This window comes from Chiloscyllium plagiosum, unplaced genomic scaffold (genome assembly GCF_037043375.1).
Source record: "Chiloscyllium plagiosum isolate Xiang-an unplaced genomic scaffold, Cpla_swu_hap1 HiC_scaffold_18, whole genome shotgun sequence".
Lineage (NCBI taxonomy): Eukaryota > Metazoa > Chordata > Chondrichthyes > Orectolobiformes > Hemiscylliidae > Chiloscyllium > Chiloscyllium plagiosum.
This window is the reverse complement of record NW_028270156.1, coordinates 101,278,845-101,289,325: the sequence shown is the minus strand read 5'-3', so window position 1 is coordinate 101,289,325 and position 10,481 is coordinate 101,278,845.

Genomic DNA, 10,481 nt, shown 5'->3' with positions numbered 1-10,481 from the left:
AACAAGTCAACATGGATTTAGTAAGGGGAGGTCCGTGCCTGACAAACCTGTTGGAGTTCTTCGAAGAGGTGACATGTAGAATGGGGAAACCCAGTGGTCTACCTAGATTTCCAAAAGGCCATTGATAAGGTGCCACACGGGAGGCTGCTGAGCAAGGTGAGGGCCCATGGTGTTCGAGGTGAGCTACTGGTATGGATTGAGGATTGGCTGTCTGACAGAAGGCAGAGAGTTGGGATAAAAGGCTCTTTTTCAGAATGGCAGCTGGTGACAAGCGGTGTCCCGCAGGGTTCAGTGTTGGGGCCGCAGCTGTTCACAATATATATTAATGATCTGGATGAAGGGACTGGGGGCATTCTAGCGAAGTTTGCCGATGATACAAAGTTAGGTGGACAGGCAGGTAGTACTGAGGAAGTAGGGAGGCTGCAGAAGGATCTAGACAGTTTGGAGGAGTGGTCCAGGAATGGCTGATGGAATTAAATGTGAGCAAATGCGAGGTCTTGCACTTTTGGAAAAAAGAATAGAAGCATGGACTACTTTCTAAACGGTGAGAAAATTCGTAAAGCCAAAGTACAGAGGGATCTGGGAGTTCTAGTTGAGGATTATCTAAAGGTAAACATGCACGTTGAGTCCTTGATTAAGAAAGCGAAGGCAATGTTGTCATTTATCTCAGAGGGTTGGAATATAAAAGCACTGTTGTGCTACTGAGATTTTATAAAGCTCTGGTTAGGCTCCATTTGGAGTACTGTGTCCAGCTTTGGTCCCCACACCTCAGGAAGGGACATACTGGCACTGGAGCGTGTCCAGCGGAGATTCACATGGATGATCCCTGGAATGGTAGTTCTAACATATGAGGAACGGCCGAGGATCCTGGGATTGTATTCATTGGAGTTTAGAAGATTAAGGGGTGATCCAATAGAAACTTACAAGATAATACATGGCTTGGAGAGGGTGGTCGCTAGGAAATTGTTTCCGTTAGGCAAGGAGACTAGGACCCGTGGACACAGCCTTAGAATTAGAGGGGGTAAATTCAGAACAGAAATGCGGAGACATTTCTTCAGCCAGAGAGTGATAGGCCTGTGGAATTCATTGCCACAGAGTGCAGTGGAGGCTGGGATGCTAAATGTCTTCAAGGCAGAAATTGATAAATTCTTGATGTCACAAGGAATTAAGGGCTACGGGAAGAATGCGGGTAAGTGGAGTTGAAATGCACATCAGCCATGATTGAATGGCGGATGGACTCGATGGGCCGAATGGCCTTACTTCCGCTCCTATGTCTTATGGTCTTATGGTCCATCTCACTCCTCCTCCCCTTCAAAGCAGATTTCCCTGTCACCAGCATTATTCACACTATTTTTCAACTGTTTTCAGTTCAGAAAAGCTCTCCAGCACTTTCTGTTCTTTTCTTTGAATCACTTATGCAATTTCAGATCTCCAGCATCTTTTTAAAATTGGTTTAACCTTCGAATGTGTTATTCCATGGGAAGTCGGCATCTCTGCCATGGCAGCATTTGTTAATCATCACTAATTGCCCTGAGTGTGACGCCATTCCACAAACCAATATAAAATTAAGCATATTGATATGGGTCTGAGGTCACACTTAATCCAGACCGGGTAGTAACATTAGATATGTTTACCGAAGGTCATCAGTGAAACAGCAAGATTTTCAGACAAAGTGTGGGTTTTATGGTTGTTTTTTCGTGAAATTCACTTTTGTTCCAATTCTTATCGTTTTATTTTAGTTCTGCCATCAGCTGTGGTCGGACTAGAAACAAGTCGCTTCAAACAATGTCTTTCGTTTAATAAGCTTTCCTCCTCAATTACATCCAGTGACATTCCTACTCTGATACATTGTCCTAATAATGAAGTAACGTCCGAGACAAGAACAATTTTGAGATTGAAATACTTATAACTGGAAATGTGGCCAGAAGAGAGATTGAAACATAAAGTCTGAATTTTACCAACGTGCAGACAATGGTTTGTTCAGCCACAGCACTGACGCAGAGATGTTGATTGGGGATATTATGAGCTGCTGGTGGACAGTATTGGTGACAGAGAGAACACGAGATCGGTTCAGGGCAAAAAGGGATCTCGAGGTTGCCCACAGTTTTGTTCTCAGATGTTTGTAAGGGAGTGATCCGCAATTCAGATGATGGAGTCTGCAATTTGAATTGAAGATAATAGCTTCTTTCTTTGACAAATATCGATAACAGAAATTGCAATGCATTTCAAAATTGTTTATGGGAGTAATGAATGAACAGAGGTAGAGAACACCAACAATAGCGAGAATAGGTTGGTAACACACCCTCCACCCCGCCCAGAATAATAATCAGCACCGCAAATATGCGATATGGTAAAAATTCCCAAGAGAGGAAAATGTTGAAATGACCCAAGGAACGCCTCCTCTCCATTGGTGGAATTATCCTATTCATTATTCACAGATTCAGATCTGTCCTCTCTATGTTTGTGGAGCTGCTGATCTCTGTTACTGTTGGAGCTGATGCATCTGCTCCTAGGCTGGGATAGCGCACTGAGTGAAGCCCCTCACCAATAGGACACAGTTACAATAGAGACTGATATCAATCGCAGTCACATTCACTTCACGAAATATCTGGACTGGACTGGGTGGTGACATCGCTGGCTCTTCGCCACATCTCCCATCACCGATTGCTCTTGTGAAGTCAGTTGTGAGGGAGAATGATGGATATTTTCTTATCGCAGGCTAGATGACTCTGCTCTGTTGTATGTTTGCAATGCTGTAACCATCCGACACCGAATCTCCGCCCCTCCAAAAAAAAAAGAAACACAATCTGGATGTTGTTACTATGCTGATCTCTCCTTCACGGGAACAAATGCCAACCAACACAGTGTCACCGGGCACAGTTGCTCTGCACATAGACAGGAAGTGCGAACTTCTCTGAATGTTCCTCTCACTGCTCTAATAAAGAAACGTTGGACCTTCCATTCATAATATGTTTCAGTAATTAATTTATACAAATTGACAAACATCTTAATCCAGTTTTATTTGCGGTAAAGCAGTACTTTTTACGTTTTTCCCCCTCTGCCCAAAACCAAAAGCGAACTTATTCATTAAGACTTTTGAATTAATGAGTGGTTTTGGCTGGGAGATAGGGAGGAATGGGGGCAGTAGCTGTGGAGACTGCATGGTGAGTACAATGATATTTCCCAGTCATCATCACTCTTAACGTCAGATAGAATTAAGTATAGTTCACAACAAGTAACGAGCCAATGTTTGGGAGATGCAATGCTGAATGAAAATGTGAACAGAACAGGATAGTTTTAAATGAGATAAAGTGAACTATATTTTATATACACACAATTTAATAATTGGGAATACAGGTTGAGTAGGGTCACTGCACCTGAAACATTAACTTTGATTTCTCTTCACAGATACAGCCAGACCTGCTGAGCTTTCCCTCCAATGTCTGTTTTTGTTTGAGATTGATCATATATATCTGGCAGGATGCTTACAATTAAAAGCAGATGCTAATAACAGAATGTGCAGGGCTACGGGGACAATACAGGAGAGTAATAGTAGAGATATCGCTCATTCCAAACTGGCAGAGACAATGTTGCTGAGTTTTCATCACCTTTGCTGTAATAATTCCATGTTATGCATTGAAAGCTTTTGGAGGTTGGGCAGACAAGCTTGTTCAATGAAGGACACAGGGTGTTCCATCATCAAAAATCTATCCCGATTATTTCATGAAGTTCAACTGCCTCTAAAATGTATTTTAAAAAAAATAGATTTCCTGAGATTTACAAGATGTTCAGAATTTTTTTTACTTTCTATCTTAAAGAAGAAGCAGATTTCGGCTGTAAGTCAGTTGTCACAGACACACCAACTGGAATAGAAACAAGAAATGACCACATTGTCCAAATATTACCAAGTTCAACATGTCGACCAGTCAAGAAACATGAAATACAGAGATAATGGAAACATGAAATACAAACAGAAAATACTGGAGCAACGAAAAAGATGAGGAAGTATCTGCAGAGAGCAACAGAATTAACATATGTAATATGATGTGACATTGTTCTGAAAAGTCATATTAGAATCAATGGTCAATTTTTTGCATCTCTGCTCAGATGTTGCCAGATCGGCTGAGTTTCGCTCCAGCTCTTCTGATTTCTTTCTTCTTTCTGAACTGTGACAAAGTGTCTGATCTGAATGAAAGCAGCAAACTATTATATCAGTTGTATCTCGAGTAATTTGTTATGGACATTAAATGTGAAATTTCAAAGTTCCTCTGTTTGACAGGGCTGTAGATATCGATGACGTATTGTGTTGTGAGAACTTGCGATGAAAATGTTGAAACAAAACAGAAGCTGCTGCAACTGCTCAGCAGGTCCTGCAGCATCTGTGCAGAGAAACCAGAGTTAACGTTTCAGGTCCACTGGCCCTTCCTCAGAACTGATGGTAACACGGAAAATGTTGGTTTATATGCAGAAGAGACTGCATGATGAGATTGGATGAGAAACCATCACTGTTCAAGAAAATCGGGATCTGAATTCCATTCAAAATTAAGAAAGGATTTCTTGTACTATCTCTTCTATCGCTTGGTCCTTGTTCAGGTTGTACATGTGCTATATATTTCTATATCTCCATCAAGTGCTGACGACATGTTTTTTTTCTCCCCTACTGTGGTGTTTCAATATATTTGATTATTTTACAGTATGTATTTGCTTCTATTTCAAGGTGGATATGAGAATATGATTTGATTTTCTGCAGTTTGTCTATAACATATAATTTAATTGAATATTTACCTCCATCACACTCGCTGATTTAAACAAACAATGAATGAGTCCACGTCCATCCTGCAGATGAAAACGTTATTCAGCTCTGGCTATTGCAGGGAATGTTACAAAGAACAGTGCCACGCAAAATGCAAATGGTCCAGCACAAGGTGCCAAACTCTAATTTACCCTAAATTATTTAGAATGTTTATAAATATAACATGCAGAGGGGCGGAGTGTAAAAGGTGAATTCAACTCTGTGTCGAAAATGCTATTTGTGGCTCCCTCATAAAATGTGTTAATGACATCACTCATAACTTCATTAAAATAGGAAAAGCAAGAGAGTGGAATTGTCAAATCATCCTCTGAATAACATTTGGAGAACAGGAAGGAAATCACGGGTTGTTTGTAATATTCAGAAATGACGACTGTGAGAATGTGGAAGTTGGGGTTTGTCACAGTTCAGAAAGAAGAAAGAAATCAGAAGAGCTGGAGCGAAACTCAGCCGATCTGGCAACATCTGAGCAGAGATGCAAAAAATTGACCATTGATTCTAATATGACTTTTCAGAACAATGTCACATCATATTACATATGTTAATTCTGTTGCTCTCTGCAGATACTTCCTCATCTTTTTCGTTGCTCCAGTATTTTCTGTTTGTATTTCATGTTTCCATTATCTCTGTATTTCATGTTTCTTGACTGGTCGACATGTTGAACTTGGTAATATTTGGACAATGTGGTCATTTCTTGTTTCTATTCCAGTTGGTGTGTCTGTGACAACTGACTTACAGCCGAAATCTGCTTCTTCTTTAAGATAGAAAGTAAAAAAAATTCTGAACATCTTGTAAATCTCAGGAAATCTATTTTTTTTAAAATACATTTTAGAGGCAGTTGAACTTCATGAAATAATCGGGATAGATTTTTGATGATGGAACACCCTGTGTCCTTCATTGAACAAGCTTGTCTGCCCAACCTCCAAAAGCTTTCAATGCATAACATGGAATTATTACAGCAAAGGTGATGAAAACTCAGCAACATTGTCTCTGCCAGTTTGGAATGAGCGATATCTCTACTATTACTCTCCTGTATTGTCCCCGTAGCCCTGCACATTCTGTTATTAGCATCTGCTTTTAATTGTAAGCATCCTGCCAGATATATATGATCAATCTCAAACAAAAACAGACATTGGAGGGAAAGCTCAGCAGGTCTGGCTGTATCTGTGAAGAGAAATCAAAGTTAATGTTTCAGGTGCAGTGACCCTACTCAACCTGTATTCCCAATTATTAAATTGTGTGTATATAAAATATAGTTCACTTTATCTCATTTAAAACTATCCTGTTCTGTTCACATTTTCATTCAGCATTGCATCTCCCAAACATTGGCTCGTTACTTGTTGTGAACTATACTTAATTCTATCTGACGTTAAGAGTGATGATGACTGGGAAATATCATTGTACTCACCATGCAGTCTCCACAGCTACTGCCCCCATTCCTCCCTATCTCCCAGCCAAAACCACTCATTAATTCAAAAGTCTTAATGAATAAGTTCGCTTTTGGTTTTGGGCAGAGGGGGAAAAACGTAAAAAGTACTGCTTTACCGCAAATAAAACTGGATTAAGATGTTTGTCAATTTGTATAAATTAATTACTGAAACATATTATGAATGGAAGGTCCAACGTTTCTTTATTAGAGCAGTGAGAGGAACATTCAGAGAAGTTCGCACTTCCTGTCTATGTGCAGAGCAACTGTGCCCGGTGACACTGTGTTGGTTGGCATTTGTTCCCGTGAAGGAGAGATCAGCATAGTAACAACATCCAGATTGTGTTTCTTTTTTTTTTGGAGGGGCGGAGATTCGGTGTCGGATGGTTACAGCATTGCAAACATACAACAGAGCAGAGTCATCTAGCCTGCGATAAGAAAATATCCATCATTCTCCCTCACAACTGACTTCACAAGAGCAATCGGTGATGGGAGATGTGGCGAAGAGCCAGCGATGTCACCACCCAGTCCAGTCCAGATATTTCGTGAAGTGAATGTGACTGCGATTGATATCAGTCTCTATTGTAACTGTGTCCTATTGGTGAGGGGCTTCACTCAGTGCGCTATCCCAGCCTAGGAGCAGATGCATCAGCTCCAACAGTAACAGAGATCAGCAGCTCCACAAACATAGAGAGGACAGATCTGAATCTGTGAATAATGAATAGGATAATTCCACCAATGGAGAGGAGGCGTTCCTTGGGTCATTTCAACATTTTCCTCTCTTGGGAATTTTTACCATATCGCATATTTGCGGTGCTGATTATTATTCTGGGCGGGGTGGAGGGTGTGTTACCAACCTATTCTCGCTATTGTTGGTGTTCTCTACCTCTGTTCATTCATTACTCCCATAAACAATTTTGAAATGCATTGCAATTTCTGTTATCGATATTTGTCAAAGAAAGAAGCTATTATCTTCAATTCAAATTGCAGACTCCATCATCTGAATTGCGGATCACTCCCTTACAAACATCTGAGAACAAAACTGTGGGCAACCTCGAGATCCCTTTTTGCCCTGAACCGATCTCGTGTTCTCTCTGTCACCAATACTGTCCACCAGCAGCTCATAATATCCCCAATCAACATCTCTGCGTCAGTGCTGTGGCTGAACAAACCATTGTCTGCACGTTGGTAAAATTCAGACTTTATGTTTCAATCTCTCTTCTGGCCACATTTCCAGTTATAAGTATTTCAATCTCAAAATTGTTCTTGTCTCGGACGTTACTTCATTATTAGGACAATGTATCAGAGTAGGAATGTCACTGGATGTAATTGAGGAGGAAAGCTTATTAAACGAAAGACATTGTTTGAAGCGACTTGTTTCTAGTCCGACCACAGCTGATGGCAGAACTAAAATAAAACGATAAGAATTGGAACAAAAGTGAATTTCACGAAAAAACAACCATAAAACCCACACTTTGTCTGAAAATCTTGCTGTTTCACTGATGACCTTCGGTAAACATATCTAATGTTACTACCCGGTCTGGATTAAGTGTGACCTCAGACCCATATCAATATGCTTAATTTTATATTGGTTTGTGGAATGGCGTCACACTCAGGGCAATTAGTGATGATTAACAAATGCTGCCATGGCAGAGATGCCGACTTCCCATGGAATAACACATTCGAAGGTTAAACCAATTTTAAAAAGATGCTGGAGATCTGAAATTGCATAAGTGATTCAAAGAAAAGAACAGAAAGTGCTGGAGAGCTTTTCTGAACTGAAAACAGTTGAAAAATAGTGTGAATAATGCTGGTGACAGGGAAATCTGCTTTGAAGGGGAGGAGGAGTGAGATGGACCATAAGACCATAAGACATAGGAGCGGAAGTAAGGCCATTCGGCCCATCGAGTCCATCCGCCATTCAATCATGGCTGATGTGCATTTCAACTCCACTTACCCGCATTCTTCCCGTAGCCCTTAATTCCTTGTGACATCAAGAATTTATCAATTTCTGCCTTGAAGACATTTAGCATCCCAGCCTCCACTGCACTCTGTGGCAATGAATTCCACAGGCCTATCACTCTCTGGCTGAAGAAATGTCTCCGCATTTCTGTTCTGAATTTACCCCCTCTAATTCTAAGGCTGTGTCCACGGGTCCTAGTCTCCTTGCCTAACGGAAACAATTTCCTAGCGACCACCCTCTCCAAGCCATGTATTATCTTGTAAGTTTCTATTGGATCACCCCTTAATCTTCTAAACTCCAATGAATACAATCCCAGGATCCTCGGCCGTTCCTCATATGTTAGAACTACCATTCCAGGGATCATCCATGTGAATCTCCGCTGGACACGCTCCAGTGCCAGTATGTCCTTCCTGAGGTGTGGGGACCAAAGCTGGACACAGTACTCCAAATGGAGCCTAACCAGAGCTTTATAAAATCTCAGTAGCACAACAGTGCTTTTATATTCCAACCCTCTTGAGATAAATGACAACATTGCCTTCGCTTTCTTAATCAAGGACTCAACGTGCATGTTTACCTTTAGATAATCCTCAACTAGAACTCCCAGATCCCTCTGTACTTTGGCTTTACGAATTTTCTCACCGTTTAGAAAGTAGTCCATGCTTCTATTCTTTTTTCCAAAGTGCAAGACCTCGCATTTGCTCACATTTAATTCCATCAGCCATTTCCTGGACCACTCCTCCAAACTGTCTAGATCCTTCTGCAGCCTCCCTACTTCCTCAGTACTACCTGCCTGTCCACCTAACTTTGTATCATCGGCAAACTTCGCTAGAATGCCCCCAGTCCCTTCATCCAGATCATTAATATATAATGTGAACAGCTGCGGCCCCAACACTGAACCCTGCGGGACACCGCTTGTCACCAGCTGCCATTCTGAAAAAGAGCCTTTTATCCCAACTCTCTGCCTTCTGTCAGACAGCCAATCCTCAATCCATACCAGTAGCTCACCTCGAACACCATGGGCCCTCACCTTGCTCAGCAGCCTCCCGTGTGGCACCTTATCAATGGCCTTTTGGAAATCTAGGTAGACCACTGGGTTTCCCCATTCTACATGTCACCTCTTCGAAGAACTCCAACAGGTTTGTCAGGCACGACCTCCCCTTACTAAATCCATGTTGACTTGTTCTATTCCTCCCCTGCTCTTCCAAGAATTTAGAAATCTCATCCTTAATGATGGATTCTAGAATTTAACCAACACCCGAGGTTAGGCTTATTGGCCTATAATTTTCTATCTTTTGCCTTGATCCTTTCTTGAACAAGGGGGTTACAACAGCGATCTTGCAATCATGCGGGACTTTCCCTTACTCCAGTGACTTTTGAAAGATCTCAACCAACGCCTCCGCTATTTCCTCAGCCACCTCCCTCAGAGTTAAATCGATAGAGAAAGAGAGAGATTGAAGAAAAAGCACAAACAAAGGGAATGATAATCAGCTGGGATGGAAATAAAATGTGAGATTCAACTCATTTATTTTTAACTTTTCCCATCTTCCTGAATACCATGACCATGCCGGTATATGTCTCCCCCGCTTTTCATGAATGCGCTTTTTGCCACTTCCATTTCTGAAACATTTCCATTCTGTCCTGTTTTCGCTCACCAAAAGAAATCCGAAGTGGATTTTCACTTTTACCAAGAAAGATTAATTTTTCCCATACAAATTAATGCTACTTCGCTTTAACCCATATCAGCTTATGAAAGGTTTTGTAGGAACACTGTACTTTCAGATACTGAGGGAAACCTGTGTATATCTAAGATCATGTTTAAACCGATTTGATCCCACCTGTCTGTCTTCCCTGAGTGTCGTCATCTTCTCAAATTTATTAATGGGATATAGGTAATGTTGGCTGGGCCAGCATTATTTCACTTTTTTGATTGACCTTGAGAAGACCTTGAGCCTCTATGGCACGTAGACAGAGTGAGGCATGCAAGGTGACAGCTGCTCAGGAGATGTGCAAAGTAAGATCGACTTTTGCAAGATTAATATTATTTGAAAAGTTAGAGATTTCAATTCGCCAGTGTAATTACGGTGGGGAGGAAGGTGTTCCTCAGCAAACTGGTCCATGTTTTCAAGCCTCTGTATCTCCTCCCTTTTGTAAGAGGTTGTAGGAGATCATTACCGGTTTTGGAGAGATATTTGATGTTGCCAGCCTTTCGCTGACAATGAGAAGTACGAATGGATGGAAGATTGTCTTCCATGATAGTCTGGGCTGTGCACACAACCATCTGT